This window comes from Dermacentor andersoni, chromosome 11, assembly GCF_023375885.2.
Source record: "Dermacentor andersoni chromosome 11, qqDerAnde1_hic_scaffold, whole genome shotgun sequence".
In the NCBI taxonomy this organism is placed as follows: Eukaryota; Metazoa; Arthropoda; class Arachnida; order Ixodida; family Ixodidae; genus Dermacentor; species Dermacentor andersoni.
The window spans coordinates 87,161,549-87,178,360 of record NC_092824.1 but is presented as its reverse complement, the minus strand read 5'-3'; the positions used below and the strand labels follow the sequence as shown (position 1 = coordinate 87,178,360).

At 50.6% G+C, this 16,812-nt stretch overlaps 1 protein-coding gene and 1 pseudogene across 2 annotated transcripts in view; one reads left to right on the top strand and one right to left on the bottom strand.

Moving 5' to 3' along the window:
- The window catches only part of LOC126517409 (uncharacterized), a 212,648-nt gene that overhangs the window by 162,714 nt on the left and 33,122 nt on the right, over window positions 1–16,812 (top strand). The gene's annotated exons all lie outside the window — the stretch shown is intronic.
- On the bottom strand, window positions 4,483–4,662 carry LOC126518433 (U2 spliceosomal RNA; annotated as a pseudogene).

Below are 16,812 nucleotides of genomic sequence, written 5' to 3'. Positions count from 1 at the left end.
GTGGATTCGTTTTTGATTTGCCGGAGAACTTGGCACCGTTGAGAGAGAGAGAGAAGAGGGAGAGAGAGAGAGAGGGAAGGAAGGAAAGCGCGCACTCCCTCACACACCTATCATCCTTCTCTTCTCTAGCTCTTATTTTCATCCTTCTCACTTTCTTTTTAGCCAAGTGTGCAAATTAGCGAATAGCCTATCCTTTTCTGCACCCCCTCACCTATTTCCGATACCCTTGCTCAGCTCTAGTCGTTTCGGTCGCCCCGTGTAAGGGAGAGAAAAAAAGGCTGAAGACAAGCGAGTACAAAACCAGCCTCACAAGAAGCGCCGAGTTAAAGAAAGAACTCGCGAATCAACGGCGCAACGCTGCGATAACTCGACGGGCAGCGCCCCAAAACAAATGGAACTCGGGAGTCGTTTTCTCCCCTCGAGTCGAGAATGGCGAGGAAGGAATAAAAGAAGGATGCGAATTGAGAAAGAGAGGGAGAGAGAGAGAGCGCGCGAAGGGTTTGTAGGTATGCACCTCTCGTGCGCGCGCTTGTTGGTATAGTTTTTCGTGTAGTTCCTCCGGTCCACTACCTTATTTTGTTCTTTTTTATTCGTTCTCTTTGTCTTTCTGGTTCGTTTCGGGAGCGTTGCCGCCCGAGGGAGGTCCGTCTGTAGGACGTAATCGCCGCTGGGTAGAAGATACCGACTTGTTTCTGCCCGCTAGTTCGCATTTCGCATTGCCGACTGCCCCCCCCCCCCCCCCCCCCCCCCTCCAGCACCACCTCTAGGCTTTTTCGTCCTGCCCCCGCCAATTAATCCGACTGCGCGTCGTCCGAAAAGTGTAATCGATAGGCCTACAAGCACCTCCATTCCTGATCCATCACACAACGCCTCTCTCGCTTGGCTCGCCTCGCCTAAACGTCTCGCTTCGTTCCTTTTCGTTTCTCTCTGAAACGTGTGTTTGCTTGGGAGGGAGGGTGGGGGGGGGGGGAGTGGCCCACGACGACGCCTTCAGTCGGACGAGTCGGAAGAACGTACCGTGTCGAAGCCTTTCTTAAACTACGGCAAGACGAAATAGCAAAAAAAAAAAAAGGAAGACATCATTTAGAAGACGAGGGAAAGCGAGAAATGGCCGGATGAAAGTGGCTACAAACCGAGCACATGGCGCGTCGGGGCAAAATACTGCGAGACAATCGGTAAAGCAACCGCGCGCCGTCCAAATGGGGGGGAACCGTGCTTTCTTCACTTCTTTTCGTTCTTGTTTCAAAACCAGCCTGGAATTAGAGAAAAGGGAGAGAGAGAGAGTGTGTGTGTGCGTGTGTGTGCTGGGAGGGGGGTCGTAGTGTTCGCGCATGTGCGTTCGCCGCATGCGCACTTGTGTTCTCTTTCCAATTTAGATTTGTTCTTTCTCCTTCTACGGTCACCCTCCTCCCGGCTTTGCCATTTACCCCGGCAAGGTTTTCTTCGCGCGGAGTCGTCTAATTGATGCTGTGCGCGTAGCCGTTTTTCTCTTCGGAGGCGTGGCACTTTTCCGATTTTTTTTTTCCGTTTATGACAGAAGCAGTCTTTTTAAACACTCGCCAATGGCGCCCACCCGCAGTATGTAGCGCATTTTTCGCGAGGGAGCAACTTCTGCCGGTCCTAAAGGAAGCCTGCGGCGTCGTCTATACTCACAGCGCATCTTAGAAGCAGCGCGAAGACGAACAAGGGACGAGGAAGACAGGACGAGCTCTTGGTCGTCCATTTCCAGTTCCTTCGCGCTGGTCCGAGGACGCATCCGTTCCCAAGCGCCAGCTAGAACCCCACTTAATAGAGAGCTTTAGATTAGAGGACGCAAGCGGCTTGCGTGCGCAAGAACTAGGGGTCACGGTACTGCGCATGCGCGGACCCCTACGTCTGGATCTGCTCATGCGCAGTAACGTCGCCCCTAGTTATTGCGTACGCAAGCCGCTTGCGTCCCCTAACCTAAAGCTCTCCCATGTTAACTTGGCTAACAACGCAAACGCCACAGGGTGTGAGGCCTGAATAGTTGGTGTGTTATGGCATCACAAAAGCGCAGCTTGGGACCGGATAGGGTAACAAAAGAAAAGAAAACAGGCGCGTGGGTGACAACATATGGTAGCAACGCAACAGGGTTACGTGACGAGCACAAACGGTGCGCTGCATACCTAGCATTTGCGTTGTTACGCACGCACCATAGAAAGTCACGAGCTGGCCCAATCCACTAGAGGCGTAATGGCACCGAACTAATGAGGTCGATTATAAACGATTATAATCGGCTTACGTTTGTGGTTCAGGTGAACGTCTTGCGACGGCAGCGGAGGGCGCGGGAACTGTGTAAATATATCGCGGTGGCGCTGTATAGCGCCCACGTAAAACATGTCTACACTGACTGCGTGGTACCGGTGTCCCCGATAATTCTATTTATTTATACCGATACTCCCTGCATCGTGTTCCTCTTCGCACGGGACAGCAAGGACACTTCGCGTAAGACCTGCCCGCCCTCATCCGGATGCTCGCATATAGCTTGGTCCTGGAAGTTTACAGATGGTAGTTTAAAGCAATAAATCCATAACCCGAGGCTATAACCCGTAAGGCGGTGCTGTAGCACAGTGCATGCTTCGTTCTGCTTCTCAACTCAAGGTCGCGGGTTCGGTTTCCGACCACGGCGGGGGCGTTCCGATGAAGGGCGAAAAGCAGGAACGCTCGTGTACCCTGCTTCGTAGATACGCTTAACACATCCCCGGTTAACTTTATCCGTGGTTAATCTGAAGCGCCTCTCATAGCGCAAGTGTCGCTTTGGGACGTCACATCGCCACCACAGACTTTGTGCAAAAGTTGTTGCGTGGAAGCACTCCATAGCAATTCGCGAATCTGTAGACGAGACAACGACCTATGCGTTTCTGTAACGGACGGTTCCTTGTCTAAAAAACGCTGCCGACCAGAGCGCACGTGTCAGGGCGAAAACAAACTCTGATGAAGTCAAACATCGAGGGGAAAAGACTAATGAGCGAAGAAAAAATCAAAGCGATTTCGAGGAAGCGATTGCTGCTGCCGCCACGGGCGGTGTCATCGTTCGCTCTACGAACGAACGACGAGCTCAACGAACGAGGTGAAGCTCTCGTTAAAGAAAAAGGGGGAGGATGAGGAGGAGTGAACGGAGAGAGAAAAGAACGATGCCTTGTGCACGCCAGAGGCAAGCAACGCGGCAAGCAACACTGCTAGCAGCAGAAGCAACAGCAGACAGAAAGCAGTCGGTGGTGGCGGGGTCAGAGAAGGGAACGGATTACGAATCTAAACGCTCGGGCAAGGACGACCAGTACGCGCAAGAGACGCACGAACGCACGAAAAGAAAAAGACAGCAAGCAGAGAAGAAGCAGAAACGCAGCGGAGAATCCGAGACGCCGCGCAGGGTGCGGGAGGATGGAAGGAGTGTGGAGTACAGGAGAAGCCCTTGCTCGTGTTCCCCGCACGCACAGTCGGCACCGAAAGGGTTGTGCTCGCGACGTTAATTGCCGCCGATTACGGGTTGCAGCAAAGCGAGCGGGACGACGACGGCGGCGCGTTTTCAGAGGCAAGAGAAGGCACAAACTCGCGCGAGTTTGTGTACGTGTGTGTGTGTGTTCCGTTCTCTCGGGGCCAAATTCGAAGACCCCCCCTTCGTACTCCCTACTCACCTCTCCTCCGCTCTTACCCTCTCAACGCGCCCTGTTGAATAGTACTCTTCCAAATGCCACTGAGATCTCCTTCGTTCCGTTTCTGCTCCTTCTTGTAACCCCTGAGCCCTCGTTCACTTGACTCCTTTCCGCCATTATAGCTCCTTATACAAATCGTGGCGGAATTCCTCCGAAAAAAAAAAAGAGGTATCCTGGGGCTATACACGGGCAGTTTCCTTCGGCTCGGGGCCTCTCAAGAAAGAAAAGCGGCATAAAGTGGCCCAGCGACAATTGCGAGGCGTTCATTTCGTCGCGTGTCTGTCCCCTCCGGAGGAGCGCCACCCCTCCTCCCCCCTCCCCTCCCCCTCCCGAAAAAAAAAATACGAGGCAAGTGTCATTGCCTGCTGCGCGCAGTGGGTGTATTCAATGTAGCCGCGTCCTACACACAGCGAGCGCCTATGTCGCCCGCGGCGGCACAGCCGTCGAAGCGCGACAACTGGACCCGTCGAGCGACGAGCGTGTTTGTATGCCTAGTTTCGGGGGTGATTTGGGAAGAATGGGCTGCGAATGCGTATTGTTTCAGGTTACGGCGCTGTTAACGTGGTGGGCAGCCGCGATAACGAAGACGCAGTTATGCCTGAACGACGCCGGAACTGGTTGTAGCGCGCCCTTGCCTCGAGACGTTTACACGCGTTCCCACTGGGAAGGTCCGAGCGTGCTGCCGTGTCTGCGGAATAGCGTTTCTCACGGGAGGCCTTTTTTCCAGCGAAGCTGCATATGTGGCTAGGTTCTGGGGAAAAATTTCGCGCCTCTATCGAGCCGCGTAGATGGAGAATTTCTTTCTCCCCAAACGTGGGCCGATCCCGAAGATAGTCAAATACCGGGCCGGACCGCGGCGGAGGTGAAGCAGGCTTTAAGCACTCCGCCGACTTGCAAACATAAGTTTAAAATCCTAGGGCCAAATACAACGCGCAACAGGTATTAAGCTGATAAAAGCAGATACTACAGTTTGGCTTGCGTCAGCCATGTCTACGTTCGCACCGACCTCTCATTGTCGGCGTTCCAAGCGCTTGCCTTTAATACGCTCGGACTATAGGGAAATCGCTTGCGCGTCGGCACGGGATTGTACGGTAACCGAGGGAGAGGAAATGGCTGTTGCTCTAGCAGCTGTGGAGGGCTACCGCACAAATAGATCCCTTATAATTCTAACAGACTCCAAGGAAGCATGCCGAAACTACATTAACGGCAGAATCGGTCTAAAAGCGCTCCAAATCTTCCTCCGTGCAGGCCAACAGAATAAACCCATTAGACACACCATCTTTTGGGTACCGGGGCACACTGAGATTGAGGGCAACCAAAGGGTAGATAGGATCGCTCGCGAGCATACAAACCGAGCGGACCTAAACAGAGATCCTGAGGACTTCATGACAGTGATCCCAACGTACTCTGACTTACTAAATTACCATAGAGGGACGAGGATCAGATATCCCCCGCCTCACAATACACTCACTCAAGAACAGGCAGTTTACTGGCGAAAGCTGCAGACAGGAACTTTCCCAAATTTACATAAACTATACAAAATGTTCCCAGGTCAATACAGGGACACATGCCCGTGGTGTGGCGCAATACCCACACTTTATCACGTCACATGGGAGTGCAATACGAATAAGGCATTCCACAAAATAGAAAATCCGAGTGCGGAGCAGTGGGAGAGCGTGCTCTCCAGCGGCGACCCTAGCCTCCAGCGGAGGCTGGTGGATCATGCCCGACGAGCAGCCACGCTCAGTGGTGCCCTGGAATAGGGGCGCCAACCATGCAGGCCGGAGATCGGCATCAACCAATAGAAGATGAAGACATCCGGCCCGACCGCTGAATTACTCTTTCTAGGGCATTAAAGTTTACTTCCTCCTCCTCGTTCCCCTACCACGTGGTGGCGGTCCCGTAAGCGTGCTGCATGCCAGGACCGTGAGGCGGGAAAAAAATGCGAACCGTCGATGTGGCCCCGATCCCGCAAACTCGGAAGAACCGGAGCAACGGCCAGGTTTCATGGGGAGTTTGTGGAGAACCAATTTTGTGTGGCCTGTGTTATGTGTGACCACTTGTGGTTTTTGAGTGACCTCAAAACCATTACTGCACTGCGGGACGTCGACCAACGCTCGGTCGCCTTCGCTACGGTGAAGCAGTGCGCGCTCTCGGAGTGCGATGAGATGCATGTATGTTCTACGTGCCGGGATTCGCTATTAAAGGGTGTCGTGCCGCGTTTTGCAACAATACATGGGTATGTATACACCTCCCCGGTGCCTGATCATCTCCCGAGGCTCAACATCGTGGAGGAGCGGCCAGTCGCGCCTCGCCTGCCATTTATGTGCGTATGGCGTTTGACGCACGGCAATGGACTGTTTGCCATTGAGGGGCCCACATACACAGAGAGCTTCGCATCCACCTTTACAGAGTGGAATGTCACTGTATATATCTTTTGTCTTTGGCTCTTTCGCCCGTTTTTAAGGTTGTCGGTAGCGGTCGGAGCTGCACCGTCTGGTATACAAGATGGCGCCGAAGCAAAGTGCGCGTGCTCTTGGGCAACCGAGTTGCCGGGAGCACGTCCGAGGTCGAACGCCTACTATTGCAACTCTGAGACACATGCGCTCTCTACACAGCTATTCTACCGCTACACATACAGCGGTTAATGGCTCCACCGCCCGCGGAATTGCGCGATGAAACAAAAAAGCGCTAGCTAAAGATTCTCGCTGCGACAAATACACGTCGTCGTCATCTTCGATGGTTTCTGCACAATTTCTTTTTTCGCCTCGTTAAGTCCTTAGCGTGACAATTCACTTTAATTATTTCATTTTAGTGATGCGGAGTCGCACGCCGGTAGATTGCCGAACCTGGCTATACGCATTCAAGTCTATATACCTCTCTTGCCGGGTTCTCCCCAAACGCTATCGAAGAGAAGGTCAGTTCGAACCTGTCGAACCTGCGTACAGCACTTATCCCGACGCAATCGACACCGTATCGCTTTTCACTGAACAGCTGCCGCGCCAATTTGCTTCGCCAAGCATATATTGCGAAAATTGTGGAAAGGCGATGGAAGATACTGTACGCGATGCGAAATTTCCACGTGTCAAGCACCGCGGCGGCCTCGACTCTTTTTTTTTTTTTTGTTCTCTCTCCGGGCCGGTCGCCCGCTATCTCTTTATTGTATTTGCGACCCTCAACTTTTAGCGTTATCTCGCATTTTGAAATACCGGAGCTGGTGAAACCTCACCAGCGATTAACCGCCTCCGTGTGCCGCTGCTGTCCGCGGTGTTCGCGAATTCTTAGAAGCGTCCGCACTTCTCGTCCGTGTGGGCACGAAAGCAGCTGCAGCACTTGAGGACGCAGCTACGAAGGCTGAGCACTTCGAAGACAACGGAAGCAAAGGAGAAGAAAAAAGAAAAAAAAAGTGTCTCCCCCCCCTTGTCGACAGGCTCTAAAATCTTCCCTCGAGTCGCCATCGATAGTTGCCTATCGCGAACTACTTTAAACGATAACGATAAACTGGCAGCCGAAAACTTTATCGTTTCTTTATCGTCACCGCACAGCCCCGCCAACGCGTCTCCGGGTCGATAAGTGGACGAAAGGTTTCGCGGAATTGGGACAATTTCCACGCTTGCGAAAAAAGAAAAAAAAAAAAAACAGAGTGTGCGGCGGCCGATATGACTTTGCGCCCGGAATACATTGCACGCGAATAATTGCGATCGATAAACTTACTAAATAACTGTATCTCTTTTTCGCCACGTGGCCTCGGCATTGGCCAACTGCGAGTGTTTCAGTATCGCAACGAGAGGAGACGTGGACGAGATCCGATTGGGTAACGAGGAGAGGAGGAGAATATGGGAGGGGGAGGGAGCTGGAGGATGCGGCTCGGCGCTACCCGAGTACAGGGCTTAATTGCGGCCTGTATCGTTTACGATTTGGCTTCATTTTAATTTGTGCGGACGTCAGCGAAGTCCTTTTTACCGATATCGGCCGCTTCCCACCCACCCCCACCACCACCTCCCCCTTTCTGCCACAAGTGTTCCGCTTATCTCCCACAGCGAGTAAAAAGTGATATCAGAAACATTCCAACCAAATGAAAGCCCCTGGTTTCTCAGCCGTTTAATCACGCCACCTACAATATGTGCATGATATGTGCGAGATGTGCCAACGGCCACCCCCTGTAGAGTTGCACATTTAAAGCAAATTCCACTGAGAAATCGTTTTGCGAGAATTTCCTGCTTTTTCTTTCCCCGGCGACACGACGCAAGCTCTGGGCACACGACAAAAAACAATGGTTTGTTGAAAACGCAGGGCTATCTGTCGGGGCTCTTACGGATATGCGACCTGCATTGGCTTTTGTACACCTGTTATCGACTGCCTGTGGGCTATGGCAGTCTCTATAAAGGTGCGTGAATAGATTATACGAACAATAGTAGGGAAGCCTCGAGGTACAGATGTCTATTATAAAAGAGGTACATTAGTAACAAAAGAATTACAGCCATTTTCTATGAAACCATTCTTTGCGTATTCGCTATAGTGTAAGCCGACAGGTCACGATCATTGTTCGTGCTCGGTCGTCGATGGCACGCTGACCCCTCGAAAAAATTTTTTTTAGACAATATGCCTAAAACATATAGGTATTCTTCCGTAGTGGAGGAGGAGGCGGCAAGAAAGAGAGAATGCAGGGTTGTTAACCAGATATGCGTCTGGTTGGCCACCCTACACCGGTTTCCCGTCACCCTACACCGGGTGACGCGAAAGGGGGAATAGAAAAATGAGATAGAGGAAGGGGTGGATGGGGGGGGGGGGGGGGGGGGAGAGTGAAGGAAAGACGCGGTGAGTTTGATCACGCGCACGGATGGCCTCACCAAGAAGTCATTAGAGCCTCTATAGACAGCCTCTGAACTATATATAACGTTAAACGTCTTGTCGGCTAATGTTCATAACAGCTCATTCGGAAATCTGTAGACCACAATAAAAGGAAGGAAGTATGCTTGTCGGGTTCCTTTCTTTATATACAGGCATATAGATATGCTTAGATTAGGGTACGATGGCGACTTGCATACTCAAGAATCCAAAGCATGCATGGCATTTACTGGGGCTCAAACGGCTTCCGGCACGTAAGGGGAACGGAAGCTTCTTACCTCCCATGATTTATAAAATTTCTAATAAATAGGCCCTTGCAGAGCCCAAATGATAGAAGGCAAAGCTGTGAACGATAGAGAGAGAGAGAGAAAATGATAAATGAAAGGTAGGGAGGTTAACCAGGACTGAGCCCGGTTGGCTACCCTACGCTGGGGAAAGGGAAAGGGGGACGGAAAGATCTAAAAAAAAAGAGAGAGAGAAAGTCCACTGGAGATATCAGTCGGTCACTCAGTCCGGATCACAGACGCTGACTCAATCCGGTCGCTTTCAAACATCGCAGCAGCGCTTTTGTGGCCTTTTGTAGCTGTGATATGCGAGGCCATGATCCCAAGATCTTGTTCAAGGTGAACGGCTTTCCATCTAGCTGATTGAGAGCTGTGCAGAGGTCTTGCCTTTCATTTTCATAAGATGGGCAGTAGCACAGTAGGTGTTCTATGGTTTCCTCGACACCACAGGCATTGCACTCGGCGCTATCAGCCATTCCAATCAGAAATGCATAAGCATTTGTGAATGCGACGCCCAAACGTAAGCGGCACAGCACTGTTTCCTCATTTCGCGGAAGACCTGGTAACAGCCGCAGTTGCATAGAGGGATCGAGGGAATGCAAGCGATGGTGAGTGAATTCAGGTGTGTGCCACTTCTCCAATGTCAAAGAGTGCGCTAGCTTGCCTAAATGTTGGGCTGCGTCGGTCCGCGATAAAGGTATTGAAACAAGGGTTGCTCCCTCGTGAGCTTTTCTAGCAGCTTCGTCAGCGAGGTCGTTGCCGGAGATACCGCAATGACCAGGCAGCCACTGAAACACGACGTCGTGTCCTTTCGCGATCATGTGATGGTGCATTTCTCGTATCTCCGACACGAGTTGTTCACATGACCCGCGACGAAGAGATGCCAGAAGACATTGTAAGGCCGCCTTCGAATCGCAGAATATAGCCCACCGATTAGCCGGTTGGTTATTAATATAATCAACGGCACCTCGGAGGGCAACAAGCTCCGAACTAGTCGATGTTGTCAAGTGAGAAATCTTGTATTGGATGCTTAGTGAACGGGATGGTATAACCACTGCGCTGGTGGAGCTGGTCTGAGTGGAAGAGCCATCCGTATATATATGTACTCGATCAAAGTAGAAAGTGTGCAAACAATCCAGAGCTGCCTGCTTCAAGGCCAAGGTAGGCAGGTCGGTCTTCTTTCTTATCCCTGGAATCGTAAGACGCACTTGAGGTTGTTTTAAACACCACAAAGCTGAGGTTGAACGTGCTGAGGGTGTGAAACCCGATGGTAAGGAGGCACGATGGATGCTGACCTTGTTGGAGAAGGACGCCTGTGGTCGTCGTTCTGGCAGGCACGCAAGAGAGCTTGACTGCATCCGTGAAACATGACGAACATGGGCTCTAAGCGTTTCGGTGCTATAAGTGCGATAAGTGTGCTGGCAATATACAGGGTGCCCCAGATAACTTTAGCCAGAGTTTAAAGATATGCCGATGCGCTCTTAGACGACGCGACCAAATGCATGTTGCGGACTAATGTATGGAGTAAGTCACACTATCTTTTCGTATTCTGCGTAATTGAATAATTAGTCAAGATTGATTGACCAACTTCGCAAGCAAGGTATTTTTGGTATTTTTTATGTGGTATTTCTTTTTTTCTATATTTCGCGGGCATCTGCAGTAAGCGGGAAAACCCTCATACCTCATAGATAGAAAATTAGAAAATGTTTAATCGGACGTTTTCCAAAGCGCTCTACAACTTTCTAATTGGAATTGTTTGCCTGACTTCGTTGCTTCAGAAGTTGGTTAATTATTCTTGACTAATTATGCAATTAGGGAGAACAAAAAAAGAATAGTGTGACTTACTCCCTACAATAGTCAACCACATGCGTTTGGTCGCGTCGCCTCAGAGTGCATCGTCATACTTTTACACTCTGGCTAAAGTTAGCTGGGACGCTCCGTATAGACTGTCCAAGTTCGGTTTTTAAGAAACACATCGAAGTGAACTTATAGGTGAACACCTTTAAGTCAAAACGGCACACAAAACGTCTGCTGACACTTTGTAGACTTTCTAGTTCGTCATAAGCGACCCACGGGAGCGGGTATAGGTGAGCCGAATGGCGTCGTGAATCCCGGCACTATAGCTGAGTCTCGTACCGGGCAAACCAGTTACACTCCAAATTGGGAGCGATCGAGGAAAGCGTGCGAGAATGCGAATCGCAGATGGCGGAGCGCGCAGCGTTATTCATTCACGGCAGGAAAGCGGTCGCTCGCCGTGGCCATCTCTCCCGCGTGCGTGCCGTAAAGACGAGTTCCTACAAGAAGTCCCATTCACAGCACGCCTGCCGTATCGGCCTCGTTGACCATAAACTGCCCTACAAAATATTACTAGCGGTAACTTTTGTGCTAGTGTCTACGGGAACTGCATGTATATGTGGCTGTCGGGCCAGCGTAGAAATGTGGGGAATCGCATGAAATTGTTTGAACGTCGTCGGTGTGGCTTCAAACGGCTTTGCGACTTTGTAAATCGGTCATCTACAACGAAATGTTTGCATTAAAAACAAAGCGTTTCGCAAATGTTTGGGAATACGCACGAGGATTTATTACCGCAGGCTTCTGGGGAGAAAATACGATTGCTGGGAAGTTTAGAAAGATATCGCAGCGCGATAAATAACGCCAAAAGAATGTTTCGAGTCCCGCAAGCACAAGGACTAGACAAATACACGCGCTAGTCACCGTTCCCACGGTGCAGTCGAACAACCGGGGCGGCAGAGTTTCCTCCATGTAGCTTCTGAAGGAAAAACTATGCGCCAGGGAGCATGGCCTCCGAAATCGGGCGGCGCGTGCCGTGGTTATGGCGCGCGTAGCGTGATCTCAGAGGCCACGTTCCGGATAATCCACGCAAATCACGCCGCGCGGGAGTTCACTGGTGGGGCTGCGTGCGGTACAGCTGATGACCGCGTCTGCGGGCAGCCGGACTGCAGGGTCCGGTTAATCCAGCCTAACGCGAGCGAAGCGCGTGGAGGAACCGCGAATGCAGTTAAAGCCAACCTGACTTAACAAGTATACGGCGAGAGAGATAGAAAAACAAAAGACAAAAGCAAGCAGCTCGCCATCTAAGTAACCGAGGGACAAGCGAAGCGAAGCAACGAAACAGGTGACGCAGCGGTCCAAACGCGCGCCAAGCCTGCATCAGCACGCCGTACACGTTAGGAATGAAGAGCGTTGCCGCGGCATGGCCGGCACACCTTCCGATGCGTCGTACCCCTCCCTATTGCGAAGTCGTTCCCTGCATTTATACAATGGCTTTCTTTCGTTCCACAGCCTTTCACAATACAACCGCTCGGCGTGCCTTCTCATCTCCCCCCCTCTTTCAGTTCATTCTTAGTTTGTATTAGTTCGGATTTTCGTAAGTTGTTGGCTTGTTGTGCTGTCCGTCGATCTCCGCGCCAGCGATAGCTCTCGTAACGCCCTCCCGTGAGTCCTCGGTCATCTTCCAGTCTCGGCGCGTACACGCCTGCCGCCTCATCTCGGTAATTCTCGTTCAGCATTCTTTTAAGTTGCATTGAAAGATGAGACGGTTCAAAGAGAGGAACAGAAATAAAGAACATTCCTAGGAGAGAAAATAGGAAAAGAAAAGAGGGGATGTGGGCTGGAATGGGCGGCGAAATGGCAGATACGTCCACAGAGAGAGAGAGAGAGAGAGAGACTCGCCACTCTCTCCGGAGCATGCAGTTTGGGAGAGAATGTATATAAACGGCTTTGCCAATGAAATGCGTGGTGGAGTCCGCGGCAGTGTAGAGCGGGAGATGCCCGAAGCCGATCCGATGAAAACAGACGAAGAAAAAGGAAGCAACAAGAAAACCGGGTGGGTCGCCTTTTGGGGAGGTTATAACCCGAACCTAACCTGTATTTAACAGAGGCACTGATGGCGGCGAGGGGGTTGACGAAGTGAAAGAGGAGGGAAAGGAATCGAATGTGTATAGTGGCGCATACAGCATATACGGGCGAGATCTTCTGCTGGTGCCAGCTAGCAAAAAAGAAAATAAAAAAGAAAGAGGAAAGGACGAGGAGACAACAACAACAGTTAAAAAACACAAGCGCGCCTCAAGGAGGCGCTCGAGACGTCAGAGTTGGTCGGCGCGGCGCGTCGTGGCATTTCGCGCTCGCCGTCGAATCATCTCGCAAAACAAAACGACCGAACGAAGTTGTTGAAGGAACGCAAAACGCGGAGAGGGTGCGTAGGGCGGGGAGGGCGGACGACGGTGGGGGTGAAAAAAAGAAAAAAAAAAGGCTAACAGAGATGGCGTGGCGAGCTTTGCGAGGACAACGAGTGAGAGAAAGATAGAGAGAGAGGAGGGGCGCATCGAGAGAAAGGAAAAGGAAAGATGGAAGAAGGGAGACGGGCATCCCTTCCTAATCGCGACAAATTACACGCTTACGCCACACGGGGCTCCATCAAAAACGAACGTCTGAGCGCCGACACGGCGGCGGAGAAATCGTAAAGTTGGCCTTCCCCAAGAGTTCGTTGGCAGGTGTACACCGACCGAGTGTGTGTGTGTGTGTGCGTGTGCATGTGTATGTGTGTGTGTTGGGAGAAGCTGAGAAGCAGAGATAAAACAACGCGGACCAGAGAATTGAGAATTGAAGGGCGGGGGAAAACTTTCGCGCAGAGAGAGAGTGAGAGAAAAAGAATAAAGGAAAAACCGTCTCGATGTGCTCGATGGAGTCTCGCGTCTCACGGTTTAGAAGGAGTGGCCGCGATTGAAAAATAATATGTTTTCAGAAGACGGCGCAAGGTGAAGGTCCGCGATTGTTCGTGCTCGCGATGTGCGTCCCCTGGTCCTTTTGGTGAAGCTCGCTTTTTAAAACGGCGCGGTGAAAAATCGATTAAGGTAGTGACCGCGAATCATGTGTCCCTTGAATATGTTTAGGGCCTACGGAATCAGCTGGTAGAAAAAATTGCTGAGTTATGCACGTGACCATGAAGACATTTGATGAGCTTCTTTTGAAGACCTTGAGTTCTAGTTCACTTCCATCGCAGGTCTTCCACCACAGGTATTTCAATTCATTTGGAGAAACACCTCGTAACGACACTGTTCCATCTTCGCTTAAAGAGGGAAAGAAGCCGACTTTAAGAGTAATACAGGCATCCATTGACGAAAAACCTGAGTCTGCAGTCCTTGGATATATTTTTGGTGAAGTGTAGATTAGTTCTGATATCGTTGAATTTCCCGTGGGAGTTGGCATTATTAAACAAAGAAACAAAGAAATGGAAGTTGGCGGACAGCACCTGCTTAGAGGCGTTCCTCTCACTGTCATTGATGTCATGATGTCTCATGATGTCATTGATGACATCACAGGTCCTGACCGCGCTTGCTGAGGTCGTTCAAACGCTCCGAAATGTTTCCGCACGCGGTTCGTAACTACTGTACCATGCACGGAGTGAACGAGGAAGGAAATGTGTGCAACGCTTCAGCAGTTACATCAAGTTGTTACATCAAGTTACCATGGGTGTGTGTGCTTGTGTATAACTGCTGAAATCTCCAACGGAAACAATGCATTACCTGGCGACCGATAGCTCTGTGTATCGTTCCTTCGTGAAAAGTCCTGCGAAATTAAACAAAATGGAGCCGAAACCACAGACGACCATTGTCAATGCAAGCGAATAGAACGAACGAACGAACGAACGAACGAACGAACGAACGAACGAACGAACGAACGAACGAACGAGCGAACGAGCGAGCGAGCGAACGAACGAACGAACGAACGAACGAGCGAGCGAACGAACGAACGAACGAACGAACGAACGAACGAAACGAACGAACGTTTTCCTTTTCGAGTCGGACCATCGACCAACCGCGCCAACGTGCGGAGGCAGAGGCGGCCATTCGCTTTAAAAGGAAAGGGAAGAAAGAAACGCCAGCTAGACAACGAGCGACACTATGTGCTGATCTACATTTAAAATAAAAAGTTAATTATAGAACGCCACGTGGAAGCGAAGGGCCCTGATTTTGTTTAATGAATGCGACGCGCACACCGAGAGACCGTAGCGCCAGAAGGGAGCAACCACAGAACGTTCGCTGAACCGTAACAACGTCCAAAATGAACGCGTACGTATACGGGGAAACGCCGCGAAGATTTCGGTCAAAATGAGGCCATGCCTCTAGGTGCGCGCCATAAATTTTGCCACTTTCAATTTCCCTTTGGGCGTTTCGCTTTTCTTTCTTTTTTTTTTTCTGCCGCCATCTCTCATTTCGGCGTCGTCCTTGCCTCTGAAGGCGTGCTGCATAAACACCGCAGGCTGTCATCTAACCCCGCGCGATAGCAAATAAAATGCAGATCGAGGCGATCAGAATGCCGACCTGTGTAATAAGTGAGGACACGATCAAAGACAATTACGATGTTGAGGTGGAAGAAGGGAAAAGGTAAGCGTGACAAAAAGAAACAACGCTGGCGAACCCGCAAGCGGTGCTACTAGACAGGGGAGGCGACAACTGTTTCATTTTTTTTTTCTTCTTTTCAAAGCGGCGATCAGCAGTTGTCCTGAATTCGGACAGCCATTAAACTCTAATTATGCGTTTACGATTGGGACGCGATTAGGCCGTCGACTCGAGACGCTCAACGTCTTTTCCTCTCTCTCTCTTTCTCTCTTTCACCGTTTCCGTTTTCCTTCACCTATTTTCAGTTTGGCTCCTCTTTCTCGAGCCGGCCGTTCTCTCTTGTAGCGTTCTCGGTCGTGTACCGTCAATTATGCCTACATTTCATGCCGCGACTTATTTATTTTCTGCAGCTTTCTTTGCTCTCTCGGACTTCGCATGTGTATGCCCCCCACGCGGCTTTCTTACATTTCTTTTTCTTTTTTCTTAACGCTGAATCATCGATCTATCTGTACTACCAGGTCGGCCAATTCAACGCCTCGAAGGCGTCATCCATAGTGCATGCAGATGCTGGCGCAAAGATTGCGAGCCCGTTATGGTTTCCCGTCCATTGCCGAAATATGGGTGACGTGGCCGCTGAGTTGTGCTGCTGCCGCCGTTACGCAGTCGCGACACACAGTCAGTTTGGTCAGAGGCGCTAACCACTGTAGGTTATGCGGGGTGTTTCGCGTAACTCGAACCGTAGGCGTATCTGCCGGGTAGGTGGTAGATACGCCCATGGTTCAAGTCACGTGAAACACCCCGTATACATTGTGCTTCGCTTCTTCAGAGATTTGTCTCGCCTTCTGATTTGTGTTTTCACTACCTGTTACATTACATTGACAGATTTATGTGGCCGATCCGCCTTGCTCATGCTCACACTCTCAACCGTTCATGGACGCCGTCAAAAACTTAAAAAAAAAAACAAAAAAAAACGACACGCTAAAAACAATCCGGGCTGAGCTTCTGCGTCCTTCCAACTCTTTCCGCTATGCGAGCCGTGTTCCGCGCGAATTCGCAATCGAAAAACGCGGACTGAAAACTCGACGCTGAAAGTCAGGCGGGCGCTGATCGACAATTACTCCGAAACAATGAATGGCCCGGAGCAGACCGTGCACCTATAGATACCGTGACCTGTGTTTTAATAGTAACAGCTTTAAAACGAACTTCTCGGCTTACCGTTGCTTTAATCTAGCCCATATTTCATAAGAAGAATACGCTGTTTGGGTCTCGTCTTCAAATTACAGAGTCGGCATCGTTGTTTTTCCGATTTGCCTGGACTTGCAGTTGCCGACAAGCGGTGATATTAGCACACGTCTGTAAAAGAGCCCGCTATTCTATGCCAAGGTGAGCACATATGGGTTTCTTTTGTATTCTGCACAAATTCGGCAAGAAGACAATATGGAACATTTTAAGCGGAAAAGAAGCATCAAGTAACGCAGAATGGTGGTGGTGGTAACAACTTTATTGAGATTCTGCTCAGTTATCTGGCAGGCCCGAGTCCTAGGATGGCCCCTCACGAGGAGCGACCCTTTCGTCCCAGGCAAATCGCCTTATAAAATTGTTAGACTAAAACGCTGGATCAATGCATCTGCCGTTGACTAAAAT